The sequence below is a fragment of the Canis lupus genome, chromosome 17 (assembly GCF_003254725.2).
Source record: "Canis lupus dingo isolate Sandy chromosome 17, ASM325472v2, whole genome shotgun sequence".
Taxonomy (NCBI): domain Eukaryota; kingdom Metazoa; phylum Chordata; class Mammalia; order Carnivora; family Canidae; genus Canis; species Canis lupus.
In genome coordinates this window covers 36144972-36166593 of record NC_064259.1, presented here as the reverse complement: position 1 = coordinate 36166593, position 21622 = coordinate 36144972, and the positions used below count along the sequence as shown (strand labels likewise).

Here is a 21622-nt window from a genome sequence, read left to right as displayed (position 1 = left end):
CTCTTCAGCGCTGTGTCATTAGCTGCATCATGCTCAGATCACTTTGAGTTTACCAGAGGGCGTTTTACATTATGAGGGTACAGGATACACAGATAGCAAATTAGAGGTGCACAGGGCGTATTATGGATCTCGCTGAGTGGCTGCCCTTAGGACGGCTTGTCCGGCCCTGGGCTGTGAGGCGGTGTGTGTTGGCTTTGGAGCAGCTTGGGAGGAAGAGCTGCCCAAAGGCCTTCCCTGTGCCTTTTCTGGAGGATGCCGTTCATGACTCATCCACTATGGGAGGAGTGCTAAGGGAGGACCGGGTGGAGGGGTTCCTCCATGTGTCAGCACTGGTGAGACCTGTGTCTTCCAAATAGCACTATCTTTGTGTCCAGTGGACAGTCTGAATCATGATGCTGCCTGGACTCCTTTCTTTACCATGGCTTCTGGGGCACCCAGAACCTGAGTGTGGTCTGCTTGCAAATGTCCACAGTGTACATGGGGTCATGTACGTGACTGTCTTGCTTTTCTTATCACTTCTTCCCTTTTACTGTTCATTCCATTTTCTGTCTTTTGATAGCTGACTTAGACTTAAATTCATTTTGGGACAAGGTGGGGTATTAACTAAGAAATAGATAAATACTTGTGATTTAGACAGTGGTGAATATGGAGTCCCTCCTGAGAATTGTGATTCCATCGTTAGGGATGCTTGTCTAGTTACAGGGGAATAATTCCATTCCTTCCCTCTTTGGCTAGACATATATAGCCTTTTGGTGAATTGTTTGATTCGGTGGCCACTTATTAGATGTCGGGCTCCTGAGGTATGTCTGGGGCAGGTGATGCTGACTGCAGAGCTACATTCCAGTGGCAGGAAATAGACAAAGACTCTATAAATGGGCAGTGACAGTGATTATAAATGGGGCCTTCCTTTCTTGAAGGAAGTAAACAATTGGCAGAGAATGAGAATGGGGTGTCTTAGTCATATTGTGCTGCCGTAATACCACAAACCAGGTGGCTTCAACAATAGACGCTTATTTCTCAGAGCTCTGGAGGCTGGAAGTTCAAGGGCAAGGTGTGGGCAAGGTAGGTTTCATTCTGAGGACTCTTTTCATGGCTTTAGGGGGACTATCATCTGGCCATGAACTCACATGGCCTGTAGCTTGTTCATGCGGGGTTGTGGTGGGGCCCGAGTGCACTCACATCTCTTCTTATAAGGACAATAATCCTATTGTATCAAGATTCTACCCTTCTGACCTCATTTTAATCTTCAAAACCTCCCTAGGGGCCCTGTCTCCAAATACAGTTACCTTTGGTTAGAGCTTCAACATATTGATTTTGGGGACACATATATTCAGTTCATTAGAGGGAGGGAATGGATCTACTTTACTATAGAGTGATGAGGGAAGCCCCTTGTGAAGAGGGCAACACATAAGTTGAAAGCTACAGGATGAGCATGAATGTGCTGTGGGAGATGTAGCTGGGGAAGAATGGAAGGGCACAGATGGAGAGAACAGCCAGAGCAAAGGCCCCGAGGCACCCCCTGAAGCCTAGTGTGGCTGGGGCTGCTGGGCAGGTAGAGCAGCCCAAGTAGAGTGGAGAGATGGGCAGGGCCTTGTCAAGCAGCCAGAGTAAGGAGTTCAGGTTTAACGCTGCATTCGGTGAGACATCACAGGAGAATTTTAAGCAGGACAATGTCACCATCTGGCTCAGACTTGAGAAGCTGTGTGGGAGGGGGATGGATTGATGGATTGGAGGGCTTGGGAGCGGAGGTGGGGAGCTAAGTGAAGAGATTGTTGCATCAGTTTGGGTAAGAGGGAAAGTGGCTGGGACCCAGGTGGCAGCCATGGTCTAGGGAAGCCAGTGGAGTCTGTTGATAGAGAAAATGTGGGAGGCAGGTGAGGGGTGCACTCCTAGGTGCTCACCAGAGAAGTCAGGTGCATGGTGATGCTCTCGACTGAGATGGGGGAGAGAAATGGTGTGGGCAAGGTGCATAGTCAGGGCTGGCTATCCCTCCATTCGTGCCTTCATTCCAGGATCGCTACAGCCTGGACACTCTTTCTGGGGAAAGCCTATCTCCTATGGGCCGCTTCCAAATGGAAGTCTCACAGACATCAACCTAACTTGCTCAGAGTGAAACTCTTCCCAGCCCAGTACCTGCCCCTTCATGGTAACACCTGGAACCTGTTTCTGCAGGCCTGCCATTGTCCTAAACATCTCCTACATGTGCCCTTGTCCTAGAAAGGACCCTGTGAGGCAGGGGCACCTCTCAAAGAACAGAGCACAGATGGCTCAAGGAACTTGGATTCACTAGAGAGTACATAGGGGATGAGAAATTTGGAGGGCCTGGTGTCACTGGCTCCCCGGCAGGAGGTACCAGGAGGTGACTACAGAGGAAGACAGTACACACGGGGAGCAGGGGATGGGGTCGGGGGATGAGTGGACAGCAGCAGAAGGAAGGACAGTATTGTGTGTTGAAAGCCCCAGCACTCCAGAGAGGTGAGAGAAGAGCACAGGTATGGACCTGGTCACGTTGGGAAGGACATGTTCTCTTGTCCCTACTACGTGCTGTTTGAGTCCCTAGGGCAGAACAAAGGGCTTGAGTGCAGAGTTTGGAGGTGTGGGCATGGGGCTCATGGCCAGGTGTGCTCCTGGCCCCCGAGTGCTGGATGCTTCAGCTGTGGGCACCCCTTTGGGAGGAAAAGATGAGGTCCTAGAGACCAGAGAATGGAGCTGGGCTGGCTGTGGAACCAGGGGAAGAGTATGCGCCCTCTCAAAAGCCTTTATTCCATTTCCCTGGCTTCTTAATAAACAGGCCTAACATCCCCCAGATTCAGGAGGCAAGGGTGTGGCTGTGAGAAAGTAAGGGATCATACGAAATTTGTAAATGTGGGTCAGTTCTCCAAAAAAGAAACTCTTGGGAGTGTCAATATTTTTTGAGCCAGCACTCGAGGGACCTAATTTCCTTAATATAGTAATAACAAACATTTCCCTTCCATTCATGACTCCATGTAAGTATTTCCTTCATGTTTCAGCCACTGAAGTGACAGTGAAACAAAAAATAAAGGCATTTAGATATCCACTTTAATTTTAAGAACCTACTGACTGGGATCCCTGGGTGGCTCATCGGTTGAGCGCCTGCCTTCAGCCCAGGGTGTGATCCTGGAGACCCAGGATCGAGTCCCACGTCGGGTTCCCTGCATGGAGCCTGCTTCTCCCTCTGCCTGTCTCTGCCTCTCTCTTTATGTGTCTCTCATGAATAAATAAATAAAATCTTAAAAAAAAAAAAAAAAGAATCGACTGACTTCAGGAGAAAGACAAAATGTCATTGTGGGGTCCCTGCGTTTGTCGTGTACTACTCCGTGCACTAAAAAGACTATTTAAAATTCTTGCAATGGCTTTAAAATTTCTGGTTTTGTCAGCCTAGGTGAAATAATAAATTCTTATCAGTTACTATGATAGAATTTATTTTAACCTCCAATTGTAGGATAGGCTTTGCAGGCAGGACTGCCCTTACATCGTATTTCCAACCCCACCAGCATGACTCTGGGCAGACTTGCTTCTGGCATCCTGTATGCTATATGGGTGTGATTGCGTCTCTCTGAAATATGTCTTGAGGAGTTTAAAAAAAATGGCACATGTAGAAGCACTCAGATGAATAAATATCTCTTCTTATTTTGTTTGTTTGTTTGTTCCCATGTAATCTGGTTACCTAGGTCAAGAGTTTGCCCAGCTCATGAAAAGAGGAAACCCAACCTTTTCAAGAGGGACAGATTCCCTAGCTGTGTTTTGTGTGCTGGATGGCCTCCACATCATTTGGCCATGGTCTGTGTGGGCACTGAAAAGGGGAGATAAATTAATGCAGGGGAGGAATGGAAAAAGGCTAGTGCCTGGCAGGCACCAGGGCAGGGACCAAGTCCTGTGACTCTGGCCCCTCAGGTCAGCTTGAAGACTACACTTCCCACCTCCCTTTGCAGCTGAATTGGACCAGTGAGGAAGTGCTGTGTGGGAATTCTGAGGAGGTCCCTTAAGGGAGATGATTAGGCTGGGCTTTACGATTCCCATTTCCCCCTTTCTGGGATGTGGATAGGATGGCTGGAACCACAGGTGACTCTGAATAAGGTCATGTGCTGTGGAGGGTAGAGCAGAAAGACGTAAGCTGATAGGTGTTCTCTGGATTAATCCAGGTTCCCTGAGCCATCTGTGTCTTCGTTTCTTCACATGCAAGATGAGTGTTAGTATCACACCCATCTCCTGGGGCATCTCTAACATGAGGAAATATGTATAAACTGCTGAGGATAAGGCAGCCTGCAGTGGTAGGTGTTGGGAAGGCTCTGGTTCCCAGCTGGCAAGAGTGTTGGTCTGGGCTGGTTAGTCCCTGGTGACCTCAAGGAGCTACCACATTAGCCCTGGACTGGCCACTTTCTGTCTTCCATGTGGGAGAATAAACCCTCCTCTCATTGAGTTGCTATTATTTTTTTTATCTCTCTTAACTGTAGGCTGAGTTTAATTTCCTTTTTTTTTTCTTTTTTCTTTTTCTTTTTTTTAAATTTATGATAGTCACAGAGAGAGAAAGAGAGAGGGGCAGAGACATAGGCAGAGGGAGAAGCAGGCTCCATGCACCGGGAGCCCGATGTGGGATTTGACCCCAGGTCTCCAGGATCATGCCCTGGGCCAAAGGCAGGCGCCAAACCACTGCGCCACCCAGGGATCCCTGAGTTTAATTTCTAATGAATACACCCGCCAAGCTATTATAACAGAGGTGACAACAGGAGCAAAGCAGGTCAGCTTGCATTTCCCTTCTTCTCCTGGTCTTACCTAGTCTCGGGAAGTGGTGTGTTTCTTCTTGGCTTCTCTGCTACCTGGTGATCCGTGGCCAAAACCAGAATTGCTACTAGCCTATATAGGGTCTTGGCACAAATTAGAAAAAGGTGCCCCTTTCCTAAGACACTTCCCTGTCATCTGCCAGAAAAATGCCTTCACGTAAATTAATGATGCCTGTGACGGGAGAGGCACGTGCCCTTCAGAAGCAGCCTGCACTCGATGCTCTCCTGCACCACTGCCTGTGGCCTCCTGAGCCAGTGATTGCTGCCCACTTTGGGGTTAATGCTCCAGCCAGTCCAAGACCTTGAACTTTTCTGGGCCTTCCACCTGTACCTGGCACAGGCCTTAGAACAGCCAGCCACGAGTCTGGGCGCAGAAAGTAGCCAAGACCATGTGAGATGGGGCAGAGGACAGGCTTCAGCAAGTTCCTGGTGATTAATAACTTTTTACATGAGTGGCTAGTGTCTGTCCCCTCTGTCCCCATCATTTGGCTAGTCAGTTGGCAAAAGCCCTGATTGTTGTTCATATCCTGGCCCACGTGTCAAGCTGCCTGGCAGGCTCAGGCTGTTACATGGCAGGCTCAATGTGCAGGGCTGCCTCCCTCAACCTCCCCAGAGATCTCTGGGGTTTCTGGGCTCCCCACTTGCCCCTGTGTACAAGACGGATGGGGTCAGAGACAGCTCTGTGAGGTCTTGCTTACATAGGTACAATCTCTGCAAAGGAAAGCGAAAACCCAGGGCTTGATTTTGTGCTTTTCAGGCCAGGCTTCCAGGACTGGCTTTAGGATAATCCTTCTTTTCCTCTTTAGCAATTTCCCCACACCCCTGCCTGCCCACCCACAGTAGATTAAAGGAACTGAGAACATCCTAAGCCCCAGATGGAAAGATGCCAGAACTGTGAGAATGTTGCTCTTGACTTTATAAGATGGTCAACATCGATCTGAAGAAATATGATCTGACATGGAAAAAGCTCATGGGATTTCAGAAATTACCAAATTTGCTATGAGAAAGTTACTTGTCCTAAAAAAAAAAAAAAAAAAAGAAGAAGAAAAAAAAAGGATTCCTAGTCTGTCATAGTTTAAGTTTCTTTGTTTGGTTTGTATATTGAGAGGGAAAAAAAATTTTTAAGTAGCTTTAACTTGTTCTGCAAAGAATATGAAAGTTAAATCTTCTTTACACATATGAAATATTATTATAGACTAAGAGAATTAGAACTTATTTACAACCACACCCTAAATGTATGTAATAAAGCAAATGCTGTTTTCTTCAGAGAAGCCCCCTGGGCGATAGAAACTTATTCTAACCAAGCCCTGAAGGCACCTGCCCAGAAATGATCTGGATCTATCCTTTCTAAATTCCCCCCAGAATCCCAGGATGGCCCACAAAAACACCAGCTGGCTGGGAGTAGACATGCATCTTATTCCTGGCCCTTCTTTGGTTTACAGTTTGACTGTAAACAACGCTAGATTGTTTCCAGAAAGCGAATCTACCTTCAGAGGACAATTGGCCACTATTCAGGATACTGATGAGAGAGGCCACAGTGAGGCACTTTCCAAAATATAATTCAAAAAAGTGCTGAATGAGAGACTCCTAACTCTGGGAAATGAACAAGGGGTGGTGGAAAGGGAGGTGGGCGGGGGGTGGGGGTGACTGGGTGACGGGCACTGAGGGGGGCACTTGATGGGATGAGCAGTGGGTGTTATGCTATATGTTGGCAAATTGAACTCCAATAAAAAAACAAAAACAAAAACAAACAAACAAACAAACAAAAAACTGTTCCTACAGAAAAAAAAAACACAAAAAACAGAAAAGTGTTGGGTGATGGAAGCTTCATGTGAACAAGCCTATGGCTTCCCACAGGGAGGACCTTGATGGAGGGTGCTGGCTGAAAATCTAATTCAGATGTGTTTTCAAAAGCAGCTTTGAGGAGTGCATCTGACCTACGTGCAGTCAAGGTCTGGGCTCCCATGCCAACTGGGAAGAACAGAATTGGCTCTCCCTGACCAGACGAATTTGATTGCAAAAGCGGGAGCTCTCATCCCCGGATGTATGTTCTAGATGGAACTCAAGTCATAGCTGAGAAAGAATCCCAAACTTTTGTCAATACTGAAAGCCTTCTTATGAATTAAGGGCTTTAAAATATTTTTATTAGTAAAGGAAAAATTAATCACGTATTAAAAAGATTGTATTTCATTAAAATGTACACGTGTAACAGTTAAATGCAGGCTCAGGAGGAAACTGAGTTTGATTCCATAAAAATGTTGGAGTTGCTGGAGGCACTTCTGGCAGTTTGTGCTGTCCTGTCTCAGCCTGTACTATACAGGTCCGTGGACTTAGGGTTCTATGTTTGTGGAAACAAGCAAAGTCAAGAGATTAGGAGTCAGGCACCTGTGAGGGCCTGTTGGAGACCTAGAGCAGGAGGGGAATGGGTCTTAGCTGTGTCCATCTGTCTGTCAATACACCTGCTTAGTTCCCTGAGCAGTCCCCAGAGGAATGCTTCCCGAGGGAATGAGCAGGTGATGGAAGCATTTGAAGAGAGGCAAAAAAACCCCTTTCCAACCTTTGGTGACAGGCTGGTGTCACAGGGCACAGCCTGTTCAGCGGCAGGAGTTCCGCACTCAGAAGGACACATGCCTGGTTCAGCACTCTGCTCTTCCCATCTTGTAATTTTGCATGATTTGGCTCAAAGGACGCCAAGATCCATGTGCACGGACTCCTAAAAATTATGTAACTCATCCTGATTGTCAGTCACTCCCAAAATAACAACTTGGGTGCCTTAGGTGGTCCTGCTGCATCTGACAGAGGTCATGTGACTTCAGAAACTACTAAATTTATTCAGAGGAAGTCACTGGCCCTCAATAACAAAGGGGCTCTTACCAGATGTCCATTGAGAGATGAATGATATATATACCACATCTTCTTTATATATATACAAAATGGAACATTAGCCATCAAAAAATGAGATCTTATCATTTGCAACGATGTGGTTGGAACTATAGGGTGTTATGCTGAGTGAAATAAGTCAATCAGAGAAAGACAATTATCATATTATATGTGAAATTTAAGAAACGACACAGAGGATCATAGGAGAAGGGAGGGGAAAAATAAAACAAGATGAAATTAGAGAGGGAGGCAAACCATCTTAATAATAGGAAACAAACTGAGGGTTGCTGGGGAGATGGGGTGGGGGATGGCATAACTGGGTGACGGGCATTAAGGAGGGCATGTGATGTCATGAGCACTGGGTGTTATATAAGACTGATAAATCCCTAAATTCTACCTCTGAAACCAATAATATGTTGTATGTTAATTAATTGAACACTCCAGAAGTTCTCCTGCCATCCTTGATGACTCCCCCAGGTCCACATCACCCTGCTAGGAGTCTAGGCGCCATGTGAGCCTGCACCCCTAAATGCAGGTGAGCGGTTCACCCATCCGCAGCCAGTACGATGTCCTGCTGGACAGCCAGCCTGTGCTATCTCAGAGTCAGATGGACAGCTCACCTGGAGCTTTAGCTACTATCTCTAGAAGAGAACCTGGCAATTCCTGAGCATCTCTGACCAAGACTCTCCCTGTTCCTCTCAGTTGGGGATTTCAAAAAGGCAGAAGCTAGATCTTTGAGGAAAGACTAACCTTTAGCTAATTAGGACAAAAAGAGAAAAAGGCTGCTTACTAAGGCAAAAAAAAAAAAAAAAAGAATGAGAAAGGCAGGAAAATGTATGCTTCTTCCCCTACCCTCATTCTGTAGCTCTGTTGAGGAGGAAATGCTGAGCTACTGAGCCTGAGTTCGGGATGGGAGTCTACTGCTTATTCCAGAAACATCAAGGTCCTGTGAGCATGTCCACACCTATGGTCTTCTTAGGCACAGAAAGAGGCAGACAATCTGACTCCAGAGCCCAGACTCTTAACTCCTGAGTCATGAGAAGGATCTGGAGAAGAGAGAAGAGCAAGTGGAAAAGCCCTGAGGCAGGAAAAAACATGACGTGATCAAGGCACAGAAATAGCTATGGCAGTGATGGCGAAGATGGCAAGTTGTGGACCTGACCTTGGCAGACAAGGGAAGGAGATGGATCCCATTGTGGGACAGCAGGTCCCACTGGAGAGGTACGGCCTCCTCTGTGTGGCTGGGGATGCCACTCTGCTCAGGAACTGCAAAGGCCACTGTCACACTGATGCCCAGAGAAAGAAGAGACCCCCATTATTGACTGATGTTTCCAGGTGTGCTGGTAGGGTTGCAGTGATCCACTCCTTCCTGCTGGGCCTGGCCTGTGAGCAGCTGGGACACTGGCAGGCGGCATGCCCTGGAGTGGGAGCAGCCGGTGTCTCTGAGACGTAGCAGTGCCAGCTGGCTCACAGAATGCTCCAGGCACAACCTGCAAAGCCGCTGGGATTTCTACCCCACCTGCCCGCACATCTGCAGCTTCATAACCTTACCTCTCCACTTCCTGACTCACCAAAAAGCCACACTGGTGCTTCTCAGCTTCTAGGGCAAGAAAATACTGTAATGCGTCTGAGTGCAGTCATGGACGGTCCCTTCAGGCTCTATCAAGAAATAAATCCTGTAATTCCTGTGGATTGCAAAACAACAGTGAACACATCTTACGCACAGACTTTAATCATTTTACCGTTGACATTTGTTTTTACCTAATTTTTTAAGTAAATATATCTGTGTCAAGGACCACAACATCAAAACATAATTCTTTTTCTTTATGGACAAAGAAAGCATTCCAAATTTATGTACTGTGGAAACACTTCAACTATGTGTCAGATGCCATCATGATAAATCACATCACAAAAAGATGACTTACTTATTAAAGCATTTTTGAATAGATAATATATTCACATAGTTTAAAAAGTAAAACTATATATTTTTATATTTTATTTATTTATTTTAAAGAGAGAGAAGTGCAAGGGAGATGAGGAGCAGAGGGAGAGGGACAAGCTGATTCCCTGCTGAGCGCAGAGCCCGACGTGGGACCTGAGATCATGACCTGAGCCGAAATCGAAGTCGGACCCTTAACCAACTGAGCCATCAAGGCACCCCTAAAAAGTAAAACTATATTAAAATGTATGCAGAAAAAAATTTCTCCCCCATCCATCCCATAAGCCCCATAACCACTTCCTGAACCTGGTAGCTAATTTTAATTAGTACTCATTTATCCTTTACAGTTCCTGTATGCAAATACAAACAAGCAAAAATACATTCGTGTTCTTTCCCTTTTGCATGATAAGAAGCATCCTGCCTTGCTTTTTCCACTCACTGTGCTTTAGTGGTCTTTCCATATCATTCTCCTGAAAGCTCCCCAGTCTCTGTCACATCTGCATAGGAGACCGATGTTAGGATAGGCTGTTTGGTTGCACCAGTCCCCTGTGAAGGATCCTGGCCGACTCTTGTCTTCTGCTATTACAAGTGCTGCCGGATAAGCCCAATATCACCTCATTTCACACACATGCGGGCAGAGCTGTAGGATAGATTCTCAGAAGGGGAAGTGCTGGGCAAAGCTTCAGTCTCTTTCTAATTTTGGCACATGCTGCCAAAGTTCTATCATACTGGGCCTTCCCATCAGTAGTGAATGAGAGTACTTGCTCCCCCCCACCCCCCGCCTTTCCAATGTTGTTAACATTTGGGATCCTGCAGGGGAATGCTGGTAAATGTTTAACACCCTCCTCTAAAAAGCACCCCCCCACACACACACATGAACACACAAAAATGGAAAAGCCCTGATTTGTAGTGTCTGCTGATTTCTGTGGGGTCACTACTTGCATGCAGGCTGATTTTAAACTACTGGTATAATGTCCCTGACCATGGATTTGAGAAGAGTCAGGCAACAGCACACATCGCATGCTACTTCCACTACACAGAACAAGAGACAGAGGTAGCCCAGGTAATACTGGGGATCCCTGGGTGGCTCAGTGGTTTAGCACCTGCCATTGGCCCAGGGCGTGATCCTGGAGACCCGGGATCGAGTCCCGCATCAGGCTCCCTGCATAGAGCCTGCTTCTCCCTCTGCCTGTGTCTCTGCCTCTCTCTCTCTCTCTCTCTGTCTCTCATGAATAGCACACATCGCATGCTATTTCCACTACACAGAACAAGAGTCAGAGGTAGCCCAGATAATACTGAAATGTAGCAATAGAATAAGGACATTTTGAGTTTTACTTCCTTTGTTTTTAATTATAATGTATGAATTATAAGGTTATATAATTGAAATCTTAGTAATAGCTGCATTTAATGACTGGCTTGCTAATATTCCTGAACCTTTAATAATTGGTTCCTGTGGGCCCATTAGAGCCAGCTTTGGTTTACTACTGGAATTTTGCCAACCCTAAAGGTAGAAAATGCTATCTTCATAGTTTTAATTTTTATTATGGTGGCTTTATATGTCTAAGAACCATTTGCATTTCCTTTTCTGTGCAATGTCTCCTTGTGTTCCTTGCTCATTTGTTTGTTGGGTTTTGTTCTTTCTCTTATTGATTTCTAGGAGCTCTTTATACATTATAGCAATTATCTCTTGCCTAAGTTATGAATTGCAATGTTCCCCCCTAGTTTGCTGTTCATCTTTTGTGTCTGCCCATGGTATATATATATTTTTTGCCATGAAAAAGTTGTGTTTTTTAAAAAAGATTTATTTATTTATTTGAGAGAGAGAGAGAGAAAGAGTAAGTGCATGGTTGGGGAGGGTGAGGGAGAGGGAGAGAGAGAATCCCAAGCAGACTTTCCACTGAGAGTAGAGCCTGATGTGGGACTTGATCTCACGACCCTGAGATCATGGCCTGAGCCAAAATCAAGAGCAAGAATTAGAAGCAACAGGATTATACAATTAAAATTTTCTAATCCTGAGTCTCACATATACCAGGTTCTTGTTCTCTAAGCAATCTATACAATTCCTGTATCCTGTTGACATTGTTATATTGGAATTTGCCTTTTTCTTTTGAGCCAGGTCCTTTTTTATAACCCTTCTCACTCTGTGATACCACTAAGATGCATGATATATGAAAGATAGGCCTGGCACACTTCAGCTAGAAGGAAGTGCACATATAGGAATCACAACCTATCTATCAGGTGCTATATTACTAGTTCCGTGGCAGTTAACCCCAGCACTTTTCTCTAGTATTATTTCCAACATGGGGAGTGTCTTCACTAGTATTTGTCTTCCCATGTGGGCATGTCCTGCTCAGTCCACCTCTCTCCATTGGACACAGAGGGCCCAAGGATCCAAGTAGGATGTTGGTGCATGGTTTGGATTCCAGAAATGCTAGTTGAATCACCAGCTGCAGAGGCATGGACTCCACCAGTGGATTTTCATCAGCATCCACACCATCCTTGACAGTCCCCTTTAACATTGAGTGTCAGCATCCACACATTTCCAGGGTTCCTGGAGAAGCCACACGTGTGGTTTGGATGCTGTGATGTTAGAATGCAGGTGCGTCTGAAAGCCACCTGACTGTTTATAAAGAACTTTTATTTTCAGCATCTCATTTTTGGTCCAGACTTTAGAAATGAGGAAACTCGTCCTCAGATACAAGAGATTTGTCCAAAGTGACCCAGTTGCTCCTCTAGCTTTGGGCACTGCATCTGGCACATGCTCTGTCCTCAGTGAAATGAGGAGCATTTGAGATGACATGATTTTCCCAACTCCCATCCCAGTGTCCGTGTCATGGTCCCATGACAGGCATGACTCAAGACGGCTGGTTTTCTTCCTGAGGCACTCTACAGGGGATCATTGGGAAGAGCCCTGATCATTCATGCCAGAGCTCTGCCCACATATCCCAGTCTCCCTGGCTCAGTAGACCTCATCGTCTCAACATTCGCCATCAGAAATGCATATGATAACAATAATACCCAGCAATTTTTGAGGGCATTCTGTATGCCAGTGGATGTCTATGTGTGTAGGCCTCACTCAGCCCCGTTAGTATTATTGCTGTGTCATTTTATAGAGATGGAAATTGAAGCTTCAAGAGGTTATAGAACTAGTGCAAGCCAGACCAAGGAAATGGTCCAGCCAGGCGGAGATACAGATCTATAGGGACCCACCGGGATTTTCGGGCCCCACTTGGGATTTCCAAACACATTCTTGTTTTATAATCTGCAGACACAGAAGTCCTCATTTGACAGAGGCCACATTCCTTTACATTGTAGGAAATGCAATGACAGTGAATCACCATTGGGGGAGAGCTCTGATCCCCCCTTTGTGGCCACCCCTGCTCTGAGGCTGTGCTGCCCACTTGTGATGGAGACAGCCTTGAAATTCTCTGTGTCTACGGGAAGGAAGGAGAGGGATTTTGTTTTTCACTTTTGCTGCCATAACTAATTTTATTTAGGAGAGCATTGTGTCTTTGGAGAGAGAATTGTAAACAGCAAGAGAATAAGAGGACTTCAGAATGAGCTTGTGTGTGCTCCAGACTTCCGCCAGCTCATGACAGCTTCCTGACCCCAGCAGACTGGCAGCCCCTGGGCTCATGGGACAGATGTTGGCTAGGGGCCAGTGTCTGAGCAGAATGGCCTGGGCTGGACAGTGATTCTCCCCAGCCAGTGTGGCAATGAGCCCATTCCTGAGAAGGCGCCTTGGCTTGGAAAAACACACTGTGGGTTAGACATTGGCATTGGGAGCAGGGATCTGAGGCCAGAGACATGGCCAGGCATCCTCTGGGAGACCCGGCTTTGCTGCTGGGCTAGTGCATGTTCTCAGGAGAACTGGGCCCAACTTAGGAAATGTCCTATCACTCAAGAGGAAATCTGATGCCTAAGAACTGATATAATTGGGAGACTGATAAAAATTAGACTGAGAAGTGGAAGGCCTAAATGAGGAGCCATAATGTTTACTTTTCCTTCAAAATGCCTTCCCTCTTGCTTATCTCTGATTGTGAATACAACATATTCATCCAAGAAAACTTGGAGCAGTAAATAGAAATCTCTCATAATCATTTCACTTGGAGATTTCACTTCTATTTTTTTAACTCCTACTTTTTTAAAGACTATATCCTACTGATCATTTTATCAGGAACACGAAATCAGATTAATTGAGACCTCTGATTCAAGACACACTTTTATGATCAATGGCTTTCTTTTTTTGTTTGTTATTTTTAATAATGAGCATTCCCCACCCAAAATGAAAACTAGGTTCTTTCTAATGATCTATAAAACTTTTGGGCTCATTTTTTTTCCCTACACATACACATCTCTCTGTCTACATGGCCTTTTTAAACTTTTTTTTTTTTTTTTTTTGCTTATTCAAGTACAAGCTGTACACACACCTTTGTGTGCCTCTCAGGGGGTTTTTGGTGGTGAAATTTCATCACTCAGGTTGTTTTCCACTGTACTGCCCTTTGGATCTCAAAATGGACTGCCCATTTATCTCTTTCTGTGCAAGGGCAGGCAGGGTTGGGAGAGGCACCAGAATACATCCCCTCATTTATCTCTGGGGCCGTAGCAAAACCACCTCCCCCAAGCTCAGGCAGGTGTCGGGTCAGTTTGTCCTTGAGGATCTTCCATAAAGGAGAGGTTTCAGTGTCTACTGTGGCCTCCATAAACTGCTGTGGTCAGACATGCGTCTTTGCATCTGAACCACCACTGCCCGATTTATGAAATTCACATGGCTTTAAAATTACTTGGTAGAAATTTAAAAAGCTGTTATTCACCATCATGTGCTTCCCAGCCTTCTCCAGAATGTACTTTTCTTTCTGTCTTGTTTCTTGTCATTGATTTCATACTTTGGCTGTTCTTCTCTCTATTATTTCTCTTTAAGTTTTAGATCAGGACTTTGGGCATGTTCACACCCCAGACCTCACTAGGGAGGCAACTCAGCATCCCCCATGAGCCAATAGATCTGGTTCACAGCTGTGGGAGAATTTCTCCCTTCGTCCCCACTCCCCATCCTCTTGTTTCCTCTGTTACAGATTTTCCCATCTCTTCCTTCCTCACGTCCCTATGCCTCTCCTTCCAACCAGGGTTTGCGGTAGACAAGTGTCCAATATTGGATGAGTCACATGCTGTATCCTGTGAAAGTCTTGTCTTATGGATGCCAGAAGCTACTGGTGAGTGCAAGAACAACTTTGATGCTCATTTGAGATTGATAGATATCAGGCAAATAGTAAAAGTTTCTTGACTTTGCTGCAAATAAATGATTTAAAAAATCAACAAATGCAAAAACAGAGATTTTAAAAATCCAACATACAAATACCCAAAACAAAATCCTTTCCTATTATGGTTAGTATTTCTGCCAAACTCAACTTGGGCTTTTGACTTTCCAGATGCTCTTGCATAGGGCTCAGTTTTGTTCCTCTTTGATTATGTGCTTTCCTTGTGCCCATCTTTGCACATGTACTAGCCTCATCTGAAACCGGTCCAGATCGCCCCTGTACAGGCATGTTAAGGTCAGGCCAGGCCAAGCCTGGACACAGACGAAGGAAGTGAGTGGGAGACCCTGAGGGGAATTTTGTTGGATCTGTGAGCTTGTTGCATCGTCCAGGCCCTCTGATATATCCAGAGGAGACAGACCTGAGTTCTGGCCCAGACCTGCCACTTATTAGCTGTGCAAACTTGGGACAGTCAGCCAACCCATCCAAGGCTTTGTTTCACACAGATCAAGTGGATAATGGTTCCCACATTGTCACATTGTCGTGATGGATGAAACAAGATCATGTATGTCACATGTCACCAGGGTAACTGGCAAAAAGAAATATTGACCACTGTTCTTATTATCAACAATGATAACAACACTAGAGGAAAGCCTCCACTCACCCCAGCCCCCTACCCCGGGGCTCACAGGCACCATGTAGCTTGCACAGGCCATCTACCCCATCTGGATGCCAGTCTCCTGGTCTCTTGCTCCTGCCCCTGTTCCTGGCCTGTTTTCTCCTTTTATTTGAGGAGTTCTATCAATGCTCCCTCCCACTGAGCTCTCCCACTGCTTGTGCCTTCACCTCCAGGTTGGCCTCCTAGATTCCTACCCAGAGCTGGCACTTTTCAGCCATCTCCTGACACCTCTATGCAGCTTCATTTCTGGTGACTTATTCTGCTCTGTGCTCCCAGACCCCCAGGGGCATGTCCTAGTCCTTGTACAGATCATGGGTCTAGACAGCAAGGGGATTGAAGACAGGAATTAGGGTGTCCTCATCCCATTCTCCAGTCCCTGGCAGGGATCTGGCTGGAATGCACGATGCACTGGATGAAAGCAAGGAGAGGAGGTGGATGGGTAGTTCTTTCTTTGTTGAATCCAACTTTAATAAAATGTTCCTTTCTAGTTGCAAGACCAGAGCAACTCATGTCAAACATCTTTTGCATTTTAAAATCTTTGTTTCTCTTAATGATCCCTCAAATCAAGCCAAAAATATGTCTACCTTTTGATAGTTTCATTAATTTCCTTTCAAATCATTTCATTTGGATTCTATGCAATTCAGGTGAACAAATATTTCCACATTACTCATTATATGTTGGGTATTACTATGCACACGTGACTGAGAGAGGATGGTCAGAGTTTCTGCCAGGACAGTATTCACATCCTATAAGGGAGCAAGATGGTGAGCACAGATCCGTAAGCACACAGGGTAATTTAATTTTAATAAGAGCTACCCCAACCACCATCCACCACCACAAAAGAGTCAGAGTAGAATAGCAGGCTGTGAGGGGTGGTGATGTGTGTGTATGGAGAAGTCCTGAATGGTGAGGGCAGCTGCCCCCTGGGGATCTGGGGAAGAGCATTCTAGAGGAGTGGCAAGCATGAGGCTGTGGGATCGCAGAGAGTCAGTGTGTTTGAGGGACAGAAAGGAGGCCAGTGGGCCAGAGCACTGAGGAAGGGGGCCAGGGTGAAGAGGTAAACCAGCGTCGCGATTGCGAGGACTGCCGCATTTTCCACTGCCCAGACGGAGGACCCCCTTTGGACTCAGAATGTGGGTGCTGACAGCTACGCTGAATCCCAAAGCCATGAGCATCCATGGCAAAGAGCCATTTCTGGGTGGCATCTCTGTAAACAACACAAAAAAATGAAAAGAATGCCATCGTCCAAATCAGTGAAAATGGATAACAAATTGAAAGAATTTAAAAGCAAACACTTTGGGGAAGCACTTTTCCTTCAGTAGCCTACTATCATGATGTCTGCAAAGCTGCAAAAGGACATTAAAGCTCTGGGAGGGAGCATTGATAGAACTCCTCAAATAAAATAAAAGGAAGCAAAATTGGCACCAACCGTGGGTCTGTTTTTCTGTCGTAGCAGGTTCAGAATGGGCACGTGCGGCTGACAGCGCTGCGCCTCATCCCAGACGTGCTGGACACTCATCTCAGGAAGGCTCCAGACCCCATGTGTACAAACAGAGGAAAGGTTTTAGTTGAGAAGCTACGAGGGACCATGAATGAGATGCTACCTGAACAGCAGTAGCAGCAACAGCAAAGACTTGTATTTCGTGGAGAAGTCAGACACTTCTAGAAGAGCTGCGGGGAACAAAGACCATGCAGGGAAAACAAGTCCTAAACTTAGAAAGTTCTTTTGTGAAGGGAGAAGACATGGGCGGAAGGCAGAGGCACTGCACTGTCAGCTGAGGAACTGCTTTTTGTAAATCACTCTCTTCTGGAGCTCTGCATTTTTTTTAAATGTAGATAAGCAGCCTAGCATCCAAAGCAAACTCAGCTTAAGCTGAGAATCCAAACAAACCATAAAGATGCTGGTACCTCAGTTCAAATCCAAGTGAAAGCAAAGAACAAAAGGAAGCAATGTTGCTTGTGAGAACATGTTGATTTCAAACTAGCTTTTTTTTTTCTATTTCTTTTTTTAAGATTTTATTTATTTATTCACGAGACAGACACACACATACACACACACACACACACACAGAGAGAGAGAGAGAGAGGCCGAGACATAGGCAGAGGGAGAAGCAGGCTCCATGCAGGGAGCCTGATGTGGGACTCGATCCTGGGACTTGATCCTCGGGCTTGATCCCAGGACTCCAGGATCATGCCCTGGACTGAAAGCAAGCGTTAAACCACTGAGCCAGCCAGAGATCCCCAATTTTAAGCTGGCTTTCTAAATTGCCTACACTGACACTTTGGATGGAGTGGCCTGTTGTAGTCAAGGTATTTATTCTTTTGTGTGTGTGGAATAAGGAGGAAATGCACCTAAAAAATGAATTTAAAATGAAGCTTTAGATATCTTCCACACATGATCAAATTATAAAAAATTGAACCAAAAGACCAGCTACAGTTATGACATACTTTTCAGAATGAATTCTAGAAAATTAATGTGGTGTGGGTGAGAGAGCAAGTCTTTGGGTATTAAAAAACCCAGGAACTGAGCAAAAGCACATGTTTATTCCAGAATCGCCCCATAACCTCCAAGTAACAAGTGCTGCATGTTGAATTCAACTTTAAAAAATGGCAAGGAGAGCAGTACACAGCCCTCTCCACATGCTGAAATACAGGCACATTCTTAATGCTTTTAAATATGAAATAATTACAAACAAAATGACTTAGAGAAACTATAAGCATCAATGCAAGTTTCTGACTTCAGTTGGGAAAACAGTGCATCTCACCTCAAACAAAAGGCAGACACTGTGCTTTCTCCCAAAAAGGAACTGAAGAAAAATGACCTTTATTCCACACTTCCATGTGGTTCTGATCTAATAGCATGACAGATTGTGGAAAACCACCTAAAACTTCGAGCAAAGACCCTTCCCCATATTCTTCTTAAGAAGCCCAGTGAATGTGCACTAGGAAAGTGGGTGGTTTATTTTCCATGAGATGCATTGGGAGGGGAGGAAATAAAAGAAGAAAATCTGAAGCCCAATGTGAAATCAGACACAAGTAAGAGACCTTCTTATCACAGATGAAGGAAAGAGATTAGTAGCTCACCAGTGCATTCCTTGATAGAATGATTTCAAAGCAGATAGGAGAAATCAGAATTTTAGGATTTCACAAGCTCTGCTGAAAATAATTCTACACATGATGTTTTAGATATAAGAAAATTAGAATAGTCTGTTGGCAATCTTTTTTTCCTCTTCAGCTTCAGTGTTTGCTGGATGTTAGTTCCAGTCAAAATGAAGTAGTTCCATTCCTCCCAGGTTTCTTCTCTTGCAAACAGAAATATCCTTGGACATAACACAGCAAACGGGAAGTCTCTGAAAGGGGGCAAGAAGGTGGACTGCCCAGGGATGTCAAGACTTGAGGAATGACATGGCGGGGAGTTCAGTTTGTTTATTTTCCTTCTAAATGGGACAAAGTGCTGGAGAAGTTTGTAACTCAGAACCACCAACAGATACAAGCAAGAAAAAAAAAAAGCTCCACGAAAAGCCTGCTTCCCCCAGCCAAAAGACTGGGAAGTGAGCAGCACTTCCTAGCAGCACAGAAAATCTTTGCATAGTACCCCACCCAACACCAAACACCTACAGAAAACCTGTCTGCTGTTCCATGATGAGAGTAGTACTGATCTATAAGTTCCGTGTCCTGTAGGTGGAATCATCACTAGATTCTGATCCTTCTGCTGGGGGGTTGCTCTCCCATCTCCCCACCTGGCAGAAACAGACAGTGCTCTGATCCCCCCACTGCGAAACCGAGTGGGGAACAGATCTTCTATACTTCCACCCCGCAGAAGCAAGTTGTAATGGTTCTTCCTCAATATAATTTTGAAAACTCCTGAGAAGTCTTACCCAGTGTCCTGTTCTTCTTCCTTCTTGAAGTGCTAGACTCCTTCTGTTATCATTTTCTTTCTGTTTAGAGATTCCTTCAGTCATTATTGAGAATTATGCCCCCGAGGACAGATTTTCTCGTGAAGTGTCCTTTCATCTGAGAAGGTCTTGGTTTTCCCCTTCATTCCTCTAAGATATTTTTGCTGGGCATATAATTTGGGATTGCCAATTTTAAAGGTTTTGTTTTTGTTTTTGTTTATCAAACTTGAATAATGTGGTGCCACTTCTTTCTGGCTTCCATGATTTCAGAGGAGACATCACTACTATTCACATTGTTGCTCCCCTGTAGATAATGTCTCATTTTCTTTCTAGCCTCTTTCAAAATTGTTTGTCTTGGGTAATCTGAAGTTTAATTATGATACATCTTGGCAGATAAGGTCCTCCAGCCAACCAGCCCTCCTTATCATGGGGGTCAGGCACAGTGCCCACTTACGTCTGAATAGCAGGCTTCAGACCCTTGCCAGCCTATGGGATTATTAAAACATGTTAATCACATCATCCCACAGGATACAGTGATCACCTCATACTCTTGTTACTACAAAGCCTGCCTCCCATGGCCCCTTCTGGTTCACTGTACTCCAGACTATACACTGGAGTCCAGGTGGTCCTGAGTCCTCCTTCCTGGGATGTGAGTGTAAGTTGTTGACAAACTGTGTTAATTTTATCTGACTTGTGTTGGGTGTTAGGTGTTCTGCCATTCCTATAACAGTAGGATGGGAATCCCTCACCAATGGAGTGAAAAGGAGGTGTTCAGCATGGATGGAAATGGAGAGTCTTATGCTGAGTGAAATAAGTCAATCAGAGAAAGACAATTATCATATGGTTTCACTCATATGTGGAATATAAGAAATAGTGAAAGGGAGTATAAGGGAAAGGAGGAAAAGTGAATGGGTAAAAATTAGAGAGAAAGACAAGCCATGAGAGACTTCTAACTCTAGGAAACAAAAAAGGGTTGCAGAAGGGGAGATAAGTGGGGGGGATTGGGTAACTGAGTGACAAGCGTTAAGGAAGGAACATGATGTGATGAGCACACTGGGTATTATATGTTGGAAAATTGGGGGAAAAAAGTGTTCAAAGCAAGTGTAAATGATCTAAATTCAACAATTAAAAGCCAGAAATTGGCAGGATAAAGAGCGATGACAATAACAACATCAAAACTCCCCATGCAACAACTTGTCTTATATGTTAATTTATAAGATAAATTTAAAATTTAACCATATAGGTGGATTGAAAGTAAAAGAATGGAAAAAATATACCATGGAAACATTAAGTAAGAAAAGGTGGGTGTGTTAATATCAGATTAAGTAAACTTTATCAGAACAAAAGAATACTGAGGACAAAGAGGGACATTGCTTAGTGAGAAGAGAGTCAGTACACCAAGAACATAGCGATTTTAAACATAAATGCAGGGCAGCCCAGATGGCTCAGCAGTTTAGTGCCACCTTTAGCCCAGGGTGTGATCCTGAAGACCTGGGATCAAGTCCCATGTCAGGCTCCCTGCATGGACCCTGCTTTTCCCTCTGCCTGTGTCTCTGTCTCTGTCTCTCTCTCTGTCTCTCATAAATAAGTAAAGTCTTTTTCAAAAAAATAAAAACATAAATGCACCAAATACCAGAGCTTCAAAATAAATAAAGCCAAGCTGATAAAACTGAAAACACAATTATAGTTGGAGAATTTAATATTCCTCATTCAGCAACTTAAAAAGCTATTATAAAGAAGTTTTTGACAAGGGTATAGAAGACCTGAATAATACCATCAACCGGGATCCCTGGGTGGCGCAGCGGTTTAGCGCCTGGCTTTGGCCCAGGGCGTGATCCTGGAGACCCGGGATCGAATCCCACATCGGGCTCCCAGTGCATGGAGCCTGTTTCTCCCTCTGCCTATGTCTCTGCCTCTCTCTCTCTCTCTCTCTCTGTGACTATCATAAATAAATAAAAATTAAAAAAAAAATACCATCAACCAACAGGATCTAATTGACATTTACAGAGCATTCTATCCAATGGTAGCAAGATACACAATTTTTTTCAAGCATTCATGGAACATTTACCAAGATAGACCATATTCTGGGTCATAAAACAAACTTTAACATTTGAAGCAATTGGAATCATATAGAGTATGTTCTCTGACCACAATGGAATCCAGCTGGAAATTGG

General features: G+C 44.8%; 1 pseudogene; it reads left to right on the top strand.

Moving 5' to 3' along the window:
• The window catches only part of LOC112664415 (NADH dehydrogenase [ubiquinone] 1 alpha subcomplex subunit 1-like), a 273634-nt pseudogene that overhangs the window by 6781 nt on the left and 245231 nt on the right, over positions 1-21622 (top strand).